This window comes from Lathyrus oleraceus, chromosome 7 (genome assembly GCF_024323335.1).
Source record: "Lathyrus oleraceus cultivar Zhongwan6 chromosome 7, CAAS_Psat_ZW6_1.0, whole genome shotgun sequence".
NCBI lineage: Eukaryota > Viridiplantae > Streptophyta > Magnoliopsida > Fabales > Fabaceae > Lathyrus > Lathyrus oleraceus.
The window spans coordinates 520549182-520557186 of record NC_066585.1 but is presented as its reverse complement, the minus strand read 5'-3'; positions in this window follow the sequence as shown (position 1 = coordinate 520557186).

The window sequence follows — 8005 nt, the reverse complement described above, 5'->3', positions numbered from 1 at the left end:
CGCATCAACAGTGGGTCTGGGTTTGGCAACTTCCTTTCCTTTCCCTTTATCACCCTGCTTGGTGGGTCTTTTGTTCTATCTCTTTCCATTTCCGATCATCATAATGGACTTCCCTTTTAACTTCAGATTCTGCTCAGCAGTTCTTAACATGGCTAGCAGGTCAGAAAGAGATTTGTTCATATCATTCATATTGAAATTTAGGACAAATTGACTGAATCTATCTGGCAACGATTGCAAGATCAAATCAGCCGCAAGTTCCTTTCCGAGGGGACAACCCAACCTTTCAAGGTTTTCCACATACCCAATCATCTTGAGCACATGGGGACCTACAGGGGCTCCCTCAGCTAACTTGCCTTGAAAAGGGGTTTTTGAAACTTCAAACCTTTCATGCCTTGCTTGCTCTTGATAGATCATCTTCAGGTGTTCAATCATATTGAACACTGCCATGTTCTCATGTTGCTTTTTCAACTCTGAGTTCATGGTAGCTAGCATGAGACAAGCAGTTTCATTGGCATCATCGACATGCTTCTTATAAGCATCTCTTTCTGCCTTATGTGCAGAACTAGGAGGTTCCTCTTCAGGAACAGGTTTCTCGAAGACATACAACTTTCTATCATGTTTGAGGACAATCCTCAGATTTCGGTGCCAATCCAGAAAATTTGTCCCAGACGATTTTTCCTTGTCAAGGATTGATCGCAAAATGTTGTTAGAGGTGTTTGTTGTCATGGTAATCTACATGAAATTAATGAAAATATAAGTATCACTAACATATTTAATTAGGCCTTTAATTAAATATGCTCCCACTATTTTACTCAAAACAAATGATCCTCACCATTTGATTCGGAAAATCCCGTTGGAAGATTTTCTAGTGGGTCGAGATCCACATTTCACTTTGTTTTAAGTCCGCGTAGGCGGATTACACAAAACTAGGTTATTTAGGTAGGAACTCCTTCCAATTGTATCTAATACAACTCTCGAATATTTTAGTTTGGTGAATAACTCCTTATTCCAATCCATCACATGGATCATTTCCAACTCTTGTTTCTAAACACATATAATCTTATTATAATTTGTTTAGTTAAGTTTGATCCATTGTTTTAGCAATTGGATATTACAATTATCCCATCGCACCTTACTAATATAGAACATGCACCTCGCGTAGGCGAAACCTACATTATCTGATACTAGTCTTGATGAGTGCTAAAACTTGGAAAGCATAAACTTAATATTTAATTTGAGGGAATTTGCAATTATTCTAATTTCACTGGCTTATTTATCATATAAATCGTCTCTCACATGCATCAACATACATTCACATGCATCAACATACATAATGAAATAGTTATGGCCCCTAGCGCAATTGTTCTCCCAAGCCAATGAGAGAACCTAAGCTAACCTAATAACGATCTAAGCTTCTCTAAGCAAGATCTTCAAGGTTGTCCTCCTTTGATATTGAATTCTTCTTTTTCTTCATAACATTACATTACATAAAAGAAACTCGTTTTACATACGAGGGAGTGAGATGAGAAAAGAAGTTACATTAAGAGAAAAAGGAGGCACGACACGCAGGTCGTATTTTAAAATCCCAAAACAGAATAAAGGAAAACTAAGGCCATAACCGATCACAAGACAATAATAATAAACACATTATTACTATTAATTTTAATTCTTTGATTAATTAAAACCAAATTAAATTTTGGCGACCGATCACACTATGCAGAGTTAGTCGGGGTCCGCTGCCCGGTCACAAAACAGAAACACCGAGAATTATGACTCTGTGAATGTGACGACCGTCACAAAGCATGTTACGACCGTCACGTCCAGCTTGTGACGACCGTCTCAGGCCCATGACAAACGTCACGCGGCCAAAATCAGCGCTTTGAAACAGTCAACAGACGTGATCCAACAAGCCCTCAATTCACAACTCTTTGACAGCACAACCCTTGTGCCGTCACTAACCCTAATGCACCAATATCAGACCGTCAAACACACCTCGATTGTTGATTCAGTATGATTGATCAACAGGTCATTGCTTCACCATACTAATGTCGGATTCCGAAGCAAATGACCATTGATCGCTCAAAGGAAAACAACCATTAAGTGTTTGAATGAACGAAACAAAAACAGTATATCATATATACCATATTTTGCATTAGGATTACTTATATCATATATATAACTTGATCGATCTCAATTGTGTAACCTATGGACGATCGATGTATCGCTGCTTCACCATACTAATGTTGGTTCCGAAGCATAATCAACATCAATCATCCAAATCGTACACACATGATGCCAAATTTAATTACTCGTTTATTCTTTGATTCATTCTGTCTTTTAATCATATCAATACAGAAAATAAACAGCTATCAGATGCATGGTTTCGTAAGTGGCTCTAATACCACTGAAGGAGATGGACGATCCAAAATGCAGCGGAATTTAAAATTTTCTCCTTTAGTGATCCTTATGAATGGGCATGATAAGTGATAAAATCGTTACCTCTTGTGACGATTGAAACCTTTGATGCAGATCTACGGAGCGATCACGAACGTTGAACGATGACAACGCCTCTACTCAGTCCACACGAACGGATTCCTTCAATCTCAGTGCTAGGTGTTGCGAATGAAGGCTTTGAGTGAGAGAGAGAGAGAGAGAGAGAAAACTAAATTCCAACTGCACCTAATGCTTCTGCATAAGGGTTCTATTTATAGAACCACTTGTGTGGGCTGCAAGCTAAAAAGCCCACTTAAGTGTATGTGGCCCATATTTTATAATATGCCAAAAATTACTTAAGCACGTGGTACCTTACCATATTTCGTATTCTACTTAAGTACACCATACCTTACGATGTTCTACAATTCACTTAAGTGCACCGTACCTTACGGTGTTCCTTAGTTACTCTATCTCTCATCAATCCGACCTTTTGCGTGTGATCCTGTAGGTTTAAGCGGCATTGGCAATTATATTAAAAGGCCTTCATTATGGTAGTTTCCCTACCATACTAGAAGGATATACCAATGCGAGTTGGATATCTAACGTTGGAGATCATAAATCTACAACTGGATGGATATTTACACTAGCTGAAGGAGCAATTTCTTGGAAGAGCAAGAAACAAACGTGCATTACTCTTTCGACCATGGAATTAGAGTTCGTGGCTCTCGCTTCCACTGGTCAAGAAGCAGAATGGTTGAGGGATCTTCTGTTGGAAGTTCCATTGGCTAAAGACAATGTTCCAAAGGTGATGATACACTGAGATAGCCAAGCCACTTTAGCTAGAGCATTCAGCAAAGTGTATAATGGAAAGTCTAGGCATATAGGACTTAGACATTCGTTCGTGAGAAAATTGATTAAGGATGGAATCATTTCACTCACCTATATACGAACAAGTTATAATGTCGCCGATCCATTTACTAGGCCACTGGCCAGAGACTCAGTAAAAACAACCTTGAGAGGCATGGGGTTAAATTCCTTGAATAAGAGTTCCAACAGCGGTGATAACCCAATCTTATGTTAACAAAACATTAACTTCAAGATTCAATAGGTAACAATAAGTCATTGATTTGGATGTAAGTCAGGCATTGGGTAATAATGTTGACTATTTTAAATAGAGGGTTGAGGTTTTCAAAACCTCTTAATGAAGTTCATAACCGAGGAAAAGTATCTCGTGGAAAAGGATACAAAATGAACTTCACCTATGTGAATTTCGAGATGGCGTCGTCTCAAAGTGAGAGTTGGAGTTTCTCTCATGGAAAATTCATGAAACAGGATAGCATTGGCCATAAATAAGTGTTAAGCGAGATATGTAGAGGAAGAACCTTTAAAGAGTGTGTGTAAGGTAACGTCAGTCTAATCATATGGATTAATGGTTTAAAAGCATTACTACCTAATATTCTGATTAAACTTTGCATTATCCTTACTAAGGTTAAGTTTTAAAACGAAAGATATCCAACTGTATTAACACTCTTTATATCTCATTTTCTGGAATTAGTTTTGTCATTATTAGAATAAGTGGGGGAATGTTGGAAACTATGAACAATAATTGTCATGAGTGTGTTTCAATATGACAAAAATGGGCAAGCGAGTTAATGGCAATAAATGCTTGCAAATAGTCCCACATAGAAAGTGGAGCTAAATTTAAAAGCATTTATAAATATCTTGAAATATTAAACTCACCAAAGAAGGCAAAGAGGATAAGGTGCCACATGGTTTAAAAGCATTGCCACATGGAGATGGTTTAAAAGCATTTTTACCTAATATTCAGATTAAACTTTGCATTATCCTTACTAAGGTTAAGTTTTAAATCGAAAGATAGCCAACTATATTAACACTCTTTATATCTCATTTTTTGAAATTAGTTTTGTCATTATTAAAACAAGTGGGGGATGTTGGAAATTATGAACAATAATTGTCATGGGTGTATTTCAATATGACAAAAATAGGCAAGTGAGTTAATGGCAATAAATGCTTGCAAATAGTCTCACATAGAAAGTGGAGCTAACTTTAAAAGCATTTATAAAGACCTTGAAACATTAAACTCACCAAATGAGCCAAAGAGGATAAGGTGTCACATGGACATATGTGACGGTCGCAAGCACTATGCCACTTGTCACATCCAAACAACTCCTCGCTAGTGTCGCCACCGGCGGCACCTGCTCCATCTCTGAGACCGGGTCCGAGGGCGTGACCATAGAGGCGCTAGTAACGGTTTGTAGGCGGAACTTGAGAACTTAGGCACGACGCATTTGAGCAATCGGGCTATTCGTGACGTTAATGAGGTGGCGCTCCGGTGGTCGGCCTTCGGCCGACATGCTGCGAATTAATTATCATTGCTCCAGGATTTTGGTCGTTGCTTACAATTTGATTTCAAATTCAAAATATACAACACTTCATGAAGTAGTGCATTGTATTGTTATAGGTGAACCATTGCAACATATGTTGAAAATGTGTTGTTTCATCAAGAGTTGCAAACTTATGAAACAACACATGCATGACCTATAAATACATGATTATGAATTCGAAAATATTCACTCAAAATCTATACATCCTCTTAAATATTTCAAACACGCTTCCTTACATTCGAGTTCTTCACCTGTCTTGTGAAGACTCAATTAAGAGGCTGAGTTATCCTGAATATTCTTTGCTTTCCAACTCTAAGACATCAAAGAGAGTGCTTGAAATACTGTTAAGGAAAGTGACTTCGTTCACGATTCAATCTGGATCCATTTAATCTTACTAAAATATCTAACAAGTTATGCCTTCATCTCAGACTTTAATATCTCTACCGAAGTCATTCAATCAAGCAACACCTTTGTGATTTAAAATTCCATACACCTGTGGCACATATGATATATCATCGGAACCACCAAACTTGCTACGGAAACCACTAAATCCATTACCGGAACACCATATGTACCACCTTCGTCACTACCAAGGTTAAAAAAATAGTCTGTGACCGCGAAAATGACCGCAGTAAAACGGTATTGGTAGATACCTATACCGCTATCACTATTTTTATGTTGCGATACATACCTATACCGCTATCACTATTTTTATGTTGCGAACAAATATAGTTAATTTACATCGCGACGACTTCAGTCAGTATTGAGACACCTATACTCTTTGAAACTATAAAAATCTTTATGCAACTGCAATCGGTTTTTAAAATATTGATCTCTACCATCAATCAATATACTATAGTTATGGCCACCATCAAAACCATCAGACCAATTATCGTCATTTACAGTAACTTTTTAAAAGTCTTTTTTATTATTTTATTTTATTTAGATTTCTATGCAAAGAAACATGTATATGTAATAGAAAAAGTGAAGCGTTGAAAAAAAGTTATGTTAGTTTGAACTTTCAATATTCCATTTATTTTTAAAAGATAAATTTTAGTTATTAAATTATTTAAAAAAAATAAGGAGAAAGAGAAAGAATTATATTGTATCTTATATTTTATTTTTATTTTTTTGTAATATTGTATCTTATATTTTATATTTTATTTTATTTTTTGATAATATTATATTTTATATTTTATCAAAAATCACCTTATCCATATGCAACATTTAATGGACATAAGATAAAATAAATAAATAAATAAATAAAAATAATAATAATAAAAAAACCAAACCTACCTTGCACCTTGCAACTTTTATACGTTTTAACAATTAAAGGCTTTTTTTTAATTGAAATCAGCCTTTGTTTGATGTGCCACTATTTAATAATGAAAGGTCTTTTTTAAAAGATATCATATATAATTTTAGAAAACATCCAAAACTTTAAAAATGAATTTTAATATTTGGAAATGCATCTCCAAACACATCCTAATACATAATCAATATAGATTATTCGAAGTGACACTTTATTATTTAATTCTTTTATTCCAGTTTTATTCTGAAGATATATCTTCGAAATATTTTCACAATTACATTTCCGTAACACAAACATATCGGTAGCAGAACAAAAAACATGTAATTTTCCAAAATAAAATTAAGATTCATTAAATAAAATAAAATTAGAAATACATTGATCATTTCAACATAAAATGCAACATTACTTCGATATCCAGGTTGATGCTTCAACATCTTCGCAATGCAGTGTAAGCAATACAGTATGAAATAAAATGATTTTTACCTGAAATTTTATCTTCTTTTGTTCCGGTCGATGTGATGAACCACAAGATTGAAGATTTGAAGTGAAAAAATGGATTGAGAATTCAGGAATTTTTGGTAAGGGTTTGTGTCGGAAGACAACAATGATTGTGTGATTATGCATATTTGTCTTTTATCGGATTATTTCGAAGATACATCTCCGAAAATATCTGACATACATAAGTGATAGAATATTTCAAAATTCTGCTCAAACTTCCGGAAATGTGACTCCAGAATTTCTATTGAACTGATTAATTATGAATATATTATTTAAAATATTCTGAAAATGCATATCTAAAATAAGATAAATTCAATTTATAGAGCATCACTCATAATGACTTTGTGTCATGTATGTTATGTGTATGTTAGGATGCGTCCGAAAATATATCTTCGAAAATTAAGAAATATTTTAGTATTTCCCGTAGGAAGCATATAGATATATAGATATAGTGAAATCCTCTTAAAAGATTATTAATTAAACTTTTTGAATATTATTTAGCTGGGCTTTTAATAGATAGGTCTTTTGTTGATTTATTTATTGGTTATATAACATGATATAATTCAACCATAATATCATTAATTTAATATAAAAATAATAAATTAAAAATATTAATTAAATGATGAAATTAGAAAATAAAATTTAAAATTATACTAAAGGATAAATATAATATTTATTTTAGGGTAGATTATTTTTAAAAAAAATATAACACTATTTTAAGACGGTTAAGACGGTGGTTTATTAGATAATCAATTGAATTCTCAAAAATATTTTTGATCAATTTAGTCTTTTAAATTATTGACAAGATGATCATAAAGAATTCGTATGAATCTAACGACTGTATTAACATAGTTTCATATATTTACGATCAAAATGGTTGGTTGCTAATAAAATTAACAAAAATTCCAAATGAAGTTGTTTATTTGATGTATCTGTACCAATCAAATTTGTTCTTGATAGAGTTAGAATAACATAAAGGCCCAAAACTAATACTTGCTTAAGCAGCCAGTATGTAATCTTAAAAAATAAAAATTTAAACGTTAAATCAAAAGAAATCATAGATTGTAACCCAAACAAAAATTGTCCAAAAAAATTAAAATATAATATACCATTAAAAAATAAAAAGACTAGAGATTTATATCTGCCAAGGAAAAACATGAGCCGAGATTGTATTGGAGAAGTAGAGCCCATATACATAGCTTCGTGTTGTTTTCTTTTGGACTTTTGATTGGACCTATTATTTGAGGTTTTGACTTGCCACCCCATATTTGAATATGGGATCCTATAGTTTCATAATTTCATAATTGTTTTTGGCAAAAATTTAAAACAAGTTTCCGTACAAAATATATGATAGGCA